This window comes from Brachycentrus maculatus, unplaced genomic scaffold (genome assembly GCF_059751285.1).
Source record: "Brachycentrus maculatus isolate JH-2025_06_01 unplaced genomic scaffold, ASM5975128v1 h1tg000452l, whole genome shotgun sequence".
Lineage (NCBI taxonomy): Eukaryota > Metazoa > Arthropoda > Insecta > Trichoptera > Brachycentridae > Brachycentrus > Brachycentrus maculatus.
This window is the reverse complement of record NW_028281199.1, coordinates 327324-341119: the sequence shown is the minus strand read 5'-3', so window position 1 is coordinate 341119 and position 13796 is coordinate 327324. Positions and strand designations below refer to the sequence as shown.

Genomic DNA, 13796 nt, shown 5'->3' with positions numbered 1-13796 from the left:
CTCAACTTGAGATAAAGATTATAAACACACTTCACTTCACAACACACTTCAATTGTCTAACCTTTCAATGAAATTAAAAAAAACTTCTATTTAAAGGAAAAGTATGGAAAACGCTAAAAATTTTAATTATGCAATAATTCAGTTATAAGTACAATATTCCCACATATTGGTCACTTCTTTCAACAACGTTATATATAAAGAAACTTGATTTTCATGAAATCGTTTTAAAAATTTTATGAATATAATAAAATATATTAAAAATAAATATCGAGCCACTTGTTGAACTTTTTATTAGGCAACATATCTTTGTAGGTAAAACCTGAAGGTTTTTCCTCCATTTCAAAAGTATTTAGTTTATTTAAAAAAAATATTAAGCAATACCTTTTCTTGAAAATGATAAAACAACACTTTCTGCCCTGTAGCTGGTAAATAATAATTTCATATTATTTTTGACATCTCATCAAAGATGAAGAAGAATATGGAAGTCTGGGCATTTACGGCGCTGACGACCGTCATAGGCTGGTTTAAGTGATCACTTTACACACGTGTAACATTCACCAATTCTACCCATTATTGACAACCACACTACTCAAATTCTTGGAAGTTCTATATAAATGAACCAATTTAGAAACCTTGTTCTTGAATCACTAGAACTTCACTAGAGACATCTATTGGTGATTTTGATTTGTCCGCCTCCGCGGTGTAATGGTCAGCACGCTCGGCTACCGTTCCAGAGGTCCCGGGTTTGATTCCCAGAGAGGTAAAATAAATATAAGCGATTTATTCACTCTAATATTTATTCCATATAACCCTGGACTGGTACCTGAAGCGTAGGGCTGATCACCTTTCCTTCATGTGTTAACGATCAGGATAACACTGCGTTTGTATGATGCAGTGCCCTATGCACCATTGGGGTGCGGATAAGGGCTTAAAAAAAGTATGAATCGAGCAAATGTAGTGTGTCACATATGATATAATACTTTGCGAGAAACTTCCTATTTTGCAACAGAACTAATGATTTAAAAATAATGACTTAAAAGTGCAATTATTTGTAAAAACTATTTCCGTGTCGAAGACCTTTCATGTTTCAAAGTTCATTTCAGGTAAGTTTCCATTGTTATCAGTAAAAAATCCGTTGTCTGCCAAAAGTTGACGGATGAAGAAAAGAAAAAACATCGCCAATGCGATTTTCTATCAAATACTGTCACTTTGACAATACAATCTAAAGCAAATAATACGTTTACTCGATTTTCCGCTCGATAATGGATACAGTAATGTTTTCTACTAAATTGCAAGAGATAAACAAAACAGCAAGGCACCCAGTCAGAAATAAATTGTTGTTCAAAGATGCCGATGAAGCTGTAAAAAGTATGAAAAATCTGTACACATCAGGAGAGGAATGATCGTGTTTTGTTCAAATATCCATTTCCGGAATTTATAAATCTTGTTCAGTGGGATCTCATTCTTTTTATTTGTAAGAGAGAGATTTTAAACTCGTATTTTTCTTATTTAAAAAAAAAAACACTTGAATATACCACTTTAATGAGTTTTATTTATATATACGACTATTATTTTTTGACATCTCATCAAAGATGAAGAAGAATATGGAAGCCTGGGCATTTACGGGGCTGACGACCGTCATCGGCTGGTTTAAGTGATCACTTTACACACGTGTAACATTCACCAATTCTACCCATTATTGACAACCACACTACTTAAATTCTCGGAAGTTCTATATATATATATGAACCAATTTAGAAACCTTATTATTGAATCACTAGAATTTTACTAGAGACATCTATTGGTGAAATGTAAAGAAGCTTTTTAGTAAGCAGAAACTTAATTAAAATTAATTGGAGATAATCCAGATTTTGTGAACAAGTATTTGGACACACTCAAAATGTTGTATATACGACTAGTTTTGAAATCTTACAGATGTTTTCATCTTCTGGTAAAAATTAAAACAATTATGTATAATGGTTTTAATTTTTACCAGAAGATGAAAAAATCTGTAAATTTTCGAAACTAGTCGTTTATATAAATGAAACTCATTAAAGTGGTTTATTCAAGTGTTTAATTTTTAAAATAAGTAATCAACATGTCATTCCACAAAGTTAATAAAGAATTAATAAATAATATACGTATTTTTCTTGACGAAGATTCCAAAAATACTAGTATATAGACAAGTACAGTGCGGTAGAAAGAGTTTTTAACAAATAATTACATTAATATATCATTTAAATATAGCTTCATATTATTTTTTGACATCTCACCAAAGATGAAGAAGAATATGGAAGTCTGAGCATTTACGGGGCTGACGACCGTCATAGGCTGGTTTAAGTGATCACTTTAAACACGTGAAACATTCACCAATTCTACCCATTATTGAGAACCACACTACTCAAATTCTTGGAAGTTCTATATATATGAACCAATTTAGAACCCTTGTTCTTGAATCACTAAAACTTCTCTAGAGACATCTATTAGTGAAGATGTAAAGAAGCTTTTTATTAAAAGTTAATTTTTAATCAATTTTTTATTTTTATTTATGAGATGTCAAAAAATAATATGAAAATGGCTCCTGTAATTGAAGATAATCCAGATTTTGTGAACAAGTATTTGGACACACTCAAAATGTTGTAAATATAGCTTTATATACAACAGACAGATCAAAGGATCTACAAGAAGGATGAAAAAGAAAGAGACGTCTTATAAATTGAACCCGGGACCTCCAGCACGGTGGCCGAGCGTGTTGACTATTACACTACGGAGGCGGACTTATTTTTAGCAACAATAAAATAAAACGAACGGGTTTCAAGAGAAGGAATCGAGAGCACTCTGCAGTCTAGTAGTACAGGGTGGCGCAAAATTAAACACCCTATCGTAAAATTTTATAATTTTTGCAAATGACGTTTTACATTAATCATATTTGCAATTTGTTAATTTTACAGCCTCAGTATACAAACAAATTGATAAAACGAGCACAAATGTGTATCAGCGCTGGCGGCAGCCACTTGACGGATACCATATTTTACGCTTAACAAAAAAATGCAAAGAACCACATAAAGATTTTGATTACTAATATTTTTTTTTCTAGTATAAAAGTTATTCAAAAACAAAATTAGATGATTAATTTTACTCTTCTCCAAATTTAGCGTGGAGCAAAATTTATTATTCAATTTCATTTTAAAATATCTTTTTTACGAAAAAATGTGTTTTTATGTGAAAAAAAAAAAATTTGAGTACTGAAAATGTTTATTTGAACCATTACATTTTTTAAGCAGAAAAGATTTTATTCGTCAAGTAAATCAACACCAGCTGCCGCCGGTGTTAATACATATTTTTGCCTGTATTATCAATTTGTTTGTATATATATACTGCAGCTGTCTAGTTCACAAATATCAAATACGATTGACGTACGAAATTTGCAAAAATTAAAACATTTTCCGATAAGGCGATTGACTTTGCGCCACCCTGTTGTTAGGTAGGTAGGTAGGTACTTATGGAGTGCTCTTGTTTTTTTCATGCGCCTGCGCACTGCAGGCGATTTCTCGACCAGCCGCTGTGGTCACTTTTACCTCCGTCCGGACGCACCTCCGACAGGTTGTCACTAACTGGTTCACTCACTTTCCATGTCGTAATGACAACGGTTGATCGTGCGTTTGAAACACTATATTCACCGCGAGCGCGTTAGTCCGCGGGTCGCCAAACTGGGGCTCTGGAGCCAAAAAATGCCGGCCAATGCAGGCTCTAAAATCTGCATAGTGCCCAGACTTCCATATACTTCTTCATTTATTCATTTTTTTTTCTACAAAAAGTCGGACACACTCAAAATATTGTGGATAAAAAATTCAATACAATAATGAAGATTGAGATTAAAAAAAAAATGTATAGAACTAAGGTCAGCAATGTGTGACTCCGGCACAAACAGTGCCAACCAATAGCAGGCCGTAAAATTCTGTTATGACTATATACATATACTTCTTCGTCTATTTAATTTTTGAAGAGAATTAGGATACTCACAAAATATTGTGGATAAAAAAGACATATTAAAAATGAAGATTGATGATCAATACCTGCGGAAAGGCTCTTCGACTATACGTACGTATTCGTACAAACAGTCTTATTGAAGCATGAATCTTATTCAAAACAAACTGAGAAATTAAAGTTTATTGATTTGGCGTTTAATTTGTAGAACTCCATTTTAATTTTTGAACTAATTTTTAAATCCAACACAGATTGTTTGAGTCTACTCAGCTGTATTTTATTAACAAAAACACATAAAAAAATATAAATTCGTTGAAAATGCCAAAACAATTGTCACAATAATAATTTTTATGCGTTTTTGTTAATAAAATACAACTTATTAGACTTAAAAAATCTGTGTTTGACTTAAAAATTAATACATAAATTATTAATATGAACCTGGAAACGTGCTAAAAATAACGACATACAAACCCGATTTGATCAAACTTTCAAAGGAGATGCGAGTACTGAATTCGCAATAAATAGTAAACTGGCAGTACAAATGGAGTCCTGGTTCTAACCCCATATATAGAAATGAAGCAAAGTGTTGGCAAAAAAGGATGAAAGCAGACTGAATGCAGTCAAAATTTGTTCTCTCAGAAGATTGTGCGGCAACACAAATAAGATTACATAATTTTGTACGAGTACTTGAATAATAGATGTTCGAATTGTAATATGAGGAAATATTGATTTTCTTAATTAAATCTATTTTGAATCGTGTTTTGATGCACTCCACATCATTTTCAAACATCGTAAGACTTTAAAATATATAGATATTACCACTTGGTGACTGCCGAATAAACTATATATTTTTTTAACAGTATCATATACCAACGGTTGCCGACCCCGTGTTACCAATAATAATAATAATAATAATAATAACTGATGATACAGATTTATCACTTTCTGTCGGTTGCTGATCTAGAATAACGGTAACTCTGATACGGTCAGGAGATAGCTAAAGGAAAAGTCAATAACGCCTATCTGCTTTATACATTATCACAATGGACAAGTTTGACGCATTAACTGTACATTATTACTTGCCCACTCTTGATCAGATGTTAATCTCACCACACTTACGCCAAAACATTTAATGGAATATTGTTTTAATAAGAAATATATCATTTCTTTGATAAGATTAATTGCCCGCTATTTAAACCGTTACTGGAAATTAACCTGTTATTTTATTTTTGTTACATTTGTACAAGGTAATTTTAGAACCCTTGACGAGATTTCTGGAACAAGTATATGGACATGAGCCTCACCTCATACCTGTAGCTGAAAAGTGCAGAAGATCGAACAGAGTAGAGGACGAAATGCTGATCCTTGTTGAAACCAATTTGCAGGATTAAGACCAAAGAAGAAATGTATTTAAATCATTAAATATTAAAATCAGACACAACTATTTGAGTCTACAAAATTTATTTTTGTTATTCAGATTTTATTTTGTGTTTTTGATAAAGAAATCAGTGCTTGATTTTAATGTTGAATTTATAAATTAAAATGGAGTTCTACAAATTAAACGCCAATCTATAAATAAAAAGTATTGAATTTGATAAGTATTACTAGTTTTGTATTACTGATGGCATAAAAATTACCTTCTTTACTGTGAAGACGTTAGAAGTTAAAAATAACTAGCAGATTGGTATGAGAAAATGATACTCAACCTTCGAAAAATGGACCAATATCTCGAGGCAAATGAAGTTCGAATTTTGTTCAAAAATCCTGAAATTTTTAACAAAAATTTATGTGATATGATTCGATCCCAATGAAGTCCAAACTATTTTTAAAATATTTTTAATTCCACAAAAATCCTACATGTTTGTCAAGTGGTTTCTGCTTATTTACTCATTTCGACCATGTCGCAAATGAAATTTTTCTTAAAAAATCATATGATAAAATATACATATAATATATTCTATAAATGCAGAATTCAGATAATAGCATTCAGAAATTTAAATAATGTGGTGGTCGATCATATGAGATTAGCGAATGTTCTAGGATGCAAAGTAATCATTTAAACCAGCCAAACAACGGATTATAAGCCCTCAACATATCCTGACTTCTATTTTCTATCACAATAGACATCTTTATCTATCATAATTATCGTAAAAAATAGTTTCTATATCATTATGAAAATACAACAATTTTTTTTTTTTACAAAAGAAAATGAAATTTATGTTATAATTTCATTATATATTACAAGATAAAAAAATAAATGAAAAATGAAAAATGACAATCACTGATTTAAAAATTAAAAATAAAAGTAAGAAAACAATACGGCTGTCCAAATTTAAAACACAGTAAGGGATATTTTTTTTGTAGTGTGTTTTTTTTGCATTTTTGGACTAAGTAGAATCTACTTAGTCCAAAAATGCAAAACAAACGTACTACAAAAAAAATGTCCCTTACTGTGTTTTGAGTTTGGACAGCCGTATAATATGAACTGTTTTGTCTAACAAATGAATTCCGTTCATAAGACTTAAAAATACGAATTACAAATGAAAAACCGGAGCATTCACTATTTATCTAGTGTTCAAACATTGTTCTCTACACAGCGAAGACGATGTTTTGCGAATATTAATTAATTTCCCGTCAAAACAATAACAAAAAGCAAATATTGAACATTTTACCGTTTTTATGATACGTAAATACTTAACGACTGCATTTTCTACGACAAAAGCATTGTGAGCGCGGACGGAAATTGCAATGTTTTGTTGAAAACCAATTTTTCAATTTGTAAGGAACTGAAATGCACAAAGGTTGAGCTGAGAAGGTAAATAACAGAAACATTGTGACCGCTACTTCATAGAATGACGAAGTATAAGAAGCGTGCTGTTATCCAAAAGACAAGAAACTTTTTTGAATGTGAATTTGTATACAATGATTTTTGTGACTTGGATAAAAATAAAACAGTTGTTATATTAATTGTCATTTGACAGAATACACATGTGTTTCAAGTAAGGTTTTTTTTAACAATACATTTGTTAACAACACATATTTTAATTATAATAACATAATAAATGGATAAACATATAATGGAGTTCAATGGTTCCAACCCTAATAAGTAAAGAAATGAAGCGTGAAGTTGTCCAAATAATGATGAAAGTAATCGAATGTGAGATGAATATACGGCAGAAAAATGTAGTTCTTCAAATATTGATTGATATAAGGCTATTATACAAGGCTGCGATGAGCATTATCGATAAAACAAAGGAAGGTGTCTTGGTATGGTTTGGGCATATGAATCGAATGAGTGAAGAAAGAACAGTAAAACTTATTTTTGAGGCGAATGTTGTTGGGCTGTACAAGTGCTTTTAGAAGAATTAGTGCTTGAATTAAAGTCAGAAAAATCAGCGGGTATGTATGAAGGGATGCATGCATGTCGAAAGGACAAATATTGTTTGTATTGACAGATTAGTTTAGCGTTCTTTTATCTCTGCATACTCTTGTTGCAAAGAAGCAGCGTTTACCATATTTATACTTTTTTTCACAAAAAAATCCGACCAGGATAAATGAATTGATTCTTATATATAAAATAACAATTTGTTAAGACGTTTTGTAAACTTTGTGACAAACCTCTCAAATAAAATCTTTTCTACGTAGCTGATACAATCATTCCTACCGTTCTTACAATATAAATGCAATGGGAATATTTGAAGCATAAACTAACGACATCTCTATTCAACGGTTTCTTTGTAAAGGTGAGTAGAAATGTACTCGTTTTCTATAAATGACTGTTTGCGAGCTGTCAAGAGTTAGAGGTGGGATGCTAAGGACTATAAAATAACCGTAAAATGACTGATCCAATTAGACTTGGTGTTATCCTGTAAGACAACAATATAAATTAAAACTAACAAACTAGCAGTATTCATATTTAAATGGTGTGGATTATTTCGTATTATTGATTAACAAATCAATTAATTGTACAACCATAAAAAAATGTATGGTAGCTTTAAAAATAAATGGTGGGTTCATTTACATTATGAACAGCGACTTAGTATTGCAGTGAAACCATTCTATAAATATCAAGACAATACTTATTTTAACATGGTGTGATTTGTTTTATATTATTGATTTACAAATAAATATATTTTAGGATTACTTACAAAAATAGTATTTATTTAATGGTACCGTTCACAAATAAATGTTGGCTTTATTTGGCACTCAATATTGCAGTGGAACAACTCTTAGACTTTATAATCTTAACAATTTTAATATAAATAAAGTGTGGTATATTTTGTATTATTGATTTACAAATAAATTGATTTTTTAACTTCTTAAAGCATAACACTGTATTGTATGGTACCGTTTAAAAGTTTATGTTACAAAGCTTTATTTATTTATTTATTACAATGACTCAATATTGCAGTAGAACCACTCAATAACTAAAAAATTGGAAATTTGAATGATAAAATGATGTGATTCATTTTTCGTATAATTGAGTGCGTAATAATTTAAATACTTATATTTACATCTCGTCCAATATACACTTGCTTTATTGTACTGATTAAAAATGATTTTTTTTATTTCATGCTATGAACAACTACTAAATATTGCAGTGGATTTACTATTTAACTTACACACTTGGAAATATAAAAATTTACACAAAGTGCATTTCGTATTATTGATTTACAAATACATTTAACTTTTAACTCCTTAAAAAATTACACTTCTTTGTATTGTACCAAATTATGTTGGCTTTTTTTACGCTATAAACAATGGAAGAGTTTTATAGTGGAACTACTTTTAAACTCACAAATCTATCTAAATTCATATTGTGTCGGGGTGTGGTCCCGCGGTTAGTGTAGCGAACTCTTGAGTCAGAGTTTCTTGGTTCGAACCCACTCTACCATAATTTGATACCTATTGCTAATAATGAGCCGCTTAGGCTCACAGAAGTTGTATGAATTTGAAGTATTTTTGTAAATAATAAATAAAACACAAATATAACTCTTTTTATTAAAAAAATATAACAAACATAGTGTGATGTATTTTGTAATATTGATATTTAATATCACTTTGCGGTATAAAAAAAATCCCCAAAAATTGTTATTGCGAATGGGTTAAAACATAGGCTAAAAGAAAATTAAGTAGCGGGCTATCGATTGTCCCGCCTTAACGTATACGTCACAGGGCCGATGTTGTTTTCTGTATCTTCATGAAATGTGACGCAAAGTGTGCGGAATGAATTATTCACGACCTAATAACATCGAATCTTTATTTTAAAACAAAGTGTTTGCAATTACAAGTTGCCATTCAGTGCTCGAAGTGCAGTTCCCGGATGTTGGCGGTACTTTCTTATAAAATGACTTGGATTTCTTTTTCTATTGACGATAATAAGAGGAACCGTTTTTAGCTTGTATCGAAATGGACAATGCCCTCCGAAAGACGATATTGTTTACGAGCGGTACAGACTGCGAAAACGATTTGATCGAAATCGAAGTAGCATTGTCCTATTCTGCTTCATCAAACTATAATTAATGCTATTTTTAAAAATTAATCACTTGAATATAACACTTAATGAGTTTTAATTATATATACGACTAGTTTCGAAAACTTACAAGATGTTTTCATTCTCTGGTAAAAATTAAAACAAAAATGCATAATGGTAATAAATGAAATGTTTCAAATTTTCGAAACTAGTCGTATATATATAAAGAAAACTGATTAAGTGGTTTATTCAAGTTTTTAATTTTTAAAAATCAATTAATATTTCATACCACAAAGTTAATGCCGAATCAATAAATAATATATTTTAGATATTATTGTATATCTTATTTGATTTAAACTCGATTGTATTAAACCCTTACCCTATCATTCATCCTTTATTTTATGTCATACAACTTAAAAGTGAACGATAAATAATAAAGTTAGCGTTATATTACCATTCCATAAAGTTAACAATACTTTCAATATACAAAACAATTACGTTTTTATATAATAAAACTACGGCTTCAACACATTGTTTTTAACGACTTTTATTTGAAGTATTTTTTTCTTATCACTTTCAAAAAGCACTTTGTCTTCTTTAAGTATATGTATCCCATCCCACCCTTGAAAATTACGAGGTGCTTGTCAAAAGCTATTGAAGAAAATGACCAAAAAAGTGGTTTTAAACAATGTTGGAGTTTGGTTTATAAAATGTGCCCAAAGGATCAGCAAAAATAAAAGTAGTGTTACATCTTCTCTTGTTTACATTTATGAAATGTTAACGATTATTTTGTGTAATTTTGTTGTACATAATTTACACATATCGAAAGCACTGATTTTAAAATATGCTTAAAATATTATTAATTAATATTTTAAGCATATTTTAAAATATAGAAAACTTTCGATATTTTATTATGGTAACAGCTTTGTCTTGCTTAAGTGATCACTTCGTACACTTTCGTAACGTTCACCATTCTGTCCGTGTTTGAACATCCATATAACTTGATATCAGATTTAAGTTTTGTACGGATAATTCTTGTAGGAGCTAAATTCAATATATTTATACAACAACTAAATGGTTTTTTCACATTTATTTTATCCGACTACTGATTGAATTTTCAGACTATTAATGGCAATTTTAATCACTTGTTAAAAAAAATAAAAGTGGTAAAAACAATAAAGTAGTTTTTTTAAAATTTATTATATAGTGTTTTATTTATGTTAATATTTAATATTTATGCGTCGATGCAGATGTGATTGAGAGGTAACATCTAGCGAGATAATTGTGAAACAAGCAGCAGAGGCATCTCGGTAACAACCTTTATAACATAAATTATTTTTTAATGTTTTATCAAGAAAAAATATATACATACCAAAGAGTTGTAGTGAAAATTATCGCTAAATATTTTTATTAATTTTAATAAGGAAAAAAAATAGTAACATGATGTTTTTTTTGTTGAACGTTTAAAATACTATTTTTCCTGTTTTTTAAAAACAATAAAAACATTTTTCATTTTAAATTCAAGATTTATTTAAATACAGTATAATTAAAATAAATGAAGTAGGTAATAACTTTTTATTTGTTTAATCTTTTGTTTCAATAAACTTTCAAATAATATCAACAAAATATTTTACGATCACTGTTTTTTACCGTTTTACATAAACATTTTTTAGAACATTAATATAATCATTTTAATTTTTTAAGACCGCTGTTTTTTGGATAAAATATAATTATAATATATTTTGTAAAACATTTCAATAAATTATTTATTTTTTACACACGATTTATATTTACATTTTATTCATTCATTAATATCATTTTCGCTTCCGAGTTTTCTTTTTGCCCGTGCGTTGAAATCTCAACAAAAATCTTGATTCATATTCACATCTTGGAAGTCTACTTTAAAATTACGAAAAACTTTAGCCAAAACGATGTATAGATTAGTTATTGCTTAATTATTTACGTTAAAAATGATTAAATAGTCGTTCATGTAAGTAAGTATTTTTTATTAAAAAATCTGTTGTAACGTTTGGATAAATGTATAAATTAAATATAAAACGTTTTAAAACAAGTTATTTAAAAAAATAAGTGGTGCAAAAGTTATTGGCAATTTTATATTCAAAATGTACATTCATTAAGATTGTTTTTTTATTTATATCCGGAATTTTCATATGCATAATAAAACCATTTCAATATAAAAATCAGTTATGTTGTCTACTAACTGTTAATTTATTTTAACTTAATACATTTGAATTGATTAACTAAATAAAAAAGGTAACTGAATTTTGTGTACCATATAAATAAAACAAATAAAAAAATTAAAGAAAAGGCACTGACCTATGTTGAGAGGAACAACCGTTTGAAATCCGTGACGTAACAGGATTCTGAGTACAGGAAACAGGATATTTTGCGAATGTAACAGGACGTTGGAATCTGGATCACAACTCGGGGATGTTCTGTCTTCCACCGCAGAGAATAATTATAATTGTGTAATATATCCACGCAAATAAAATCAGAAGTGTTCACACGCTCAATTGTCGAGCCATTGTTTTAACCAGAAACAATAGAACTAAGGTTGATAACTGTGTCATAACTGCTAAAAAAGACGCGTTTCAGTTTTCAGATCTATCACTTGTTGCATCACCTCACACGGAATCAAACTCAATGCAATATATCGATTATTATAAAATTACTAAAGGGTTATTTAAGGCTTGATTCTGATAAAACATCCGCCGCAAACAATCATGAAAATAATATAATGTTGTTTCGATATTAGACACTAGAAGATCAAAAAATATATCTAAGAGAACACTTTTAAGGTAACAATTTTAAAATTAAAATATATTTATAGTATTTAAAAATATTAAAGTTTTAACGATTTATAAATTCTTTAGAAGTTGTAAATAAACAGTGCGTTTTAAATAATTTATCACAAAATGTATATCTCGTCCATAGGTTGTTTTTATGTAAAACTTTAAAGTGTATATTAAAATGTAACGTATACATTGAAAAAATTGTTATTTACAATAATTGCACTTATTTAATTGTTTTTAAAATAAGCTCACAAGTATAAGAAATTCACTCAGTACAAATTTAAGCACTATATAATTTTTTTTTAATTCACAGTCTTCATTTAAAAATCCGCAAAATTCACCGTTTAAATTTAGTAGTATAATTTTATTTTTATTTAGTTTGAGTTAAGCGATTTAGTCCGGAAAATCGCTCGTTGGTTGAAAAGTGTCCGGAAAAGCGTAATTTTCGTCTTGCGCAAAACGATCGACGCGGAGAACGCGTCACCCCCGTTGGAAGCCGCGTACCGCTCTGACGTCGTTATCAGGCGCGCATAACGACGTAACGGAAAGCTCCGCTAAGTCGGGTCGAGTGAGAGTGGCCGTTATCGCGGCTATACACCTACTGGACTAATTCCATCTATCCGATGTAGAGACCCCCGGAAGACTGAGAGGTTAACTGGAGCGGCGTGGTCCGCGCAGCATCCCTGTCTGGCGGGCTCTGTCCCTCTCTCGCGATGATTCAATGAAATCGATATCGCGACACTCGGCGCGCGGCCGCGCGGGAGTACGGACGTCTGGAGGGGGACGGCGCGCGCCAATTCGTGCCTATTGTTACGAAAAGCCGCAGCAATCGGACACACTTTACTCATTTGATCAAGAGAATTGAAACATAAATAGTTAACTTCCCGGTAGAAGTAGTCTGAGAGAACAGAACGCCAAACCAATCTGTAATTTCCCAAAAAAATCTATTTTCCTCGGTGGTACTGTATTACCAATTTTGAGTATACTTATGATAACACGAATATTTTGTGATAAGTTTTTACAAGATTTTTTTCGTAACTAAGTTACAAACTCAAATCGTTCCGCAGAGGTAGGCAGAGATAATATAATGCCACACCACTCCGTATTTGCATACAATTTTGGCCTCTTTAAAATTCATGCATCTCTTCCTAGATAAACGCTTATTATTTCGATTCCTATCCCGACCACTTTAAAGTATTTAAAATACTTGATCATGTCAAGATTTTCTGGGTTTTTCTCTGATTTTATTTCCAACTACATTCGTTTATTTTTTTTTACTTTTCTTTCTTTATTCATTCATTATAGATGCTCAAACTATCTCAATTTGATTTGATAATATTATTTTTAATGTATCTAACTTGAGATGAAGCATCCATCATTTTTTTATATGAAAAAATGGAAGTTTACGCATTCCAGGATTTACAATATATCATACAAATGTACAAACAATCAAAAGTAATATAACAAACAATTACGTTGATATATTATCCGTAGGGTGAGTAATCTAGTGTTTCATAAAAATA

The 13796-nt window shown here is 30.2% G+C and overlaps 1 protein-coding gene across 1 annotated transcript in view; it reads right to left on the bottom strand.

Moving 5' to 3' along the window:
* The window catches only part of LOC148302428 (uncharacterized), a 173040-nt gene extending 160703 nt beyond the window's left edge, over window positions 1–12337 (bottom strand). The window contains exon 1 of the mRNA XM_088271607.1: window positions 11798–12337. The gene's annotated coding sequence lies outside the window, so the exon portion shown is untranslated. The remainder of the gene's footprint in view (window positions 1–11797) is intronic.
* Window positions 12338–13796: the final 1459 nt, after the last annotated feature.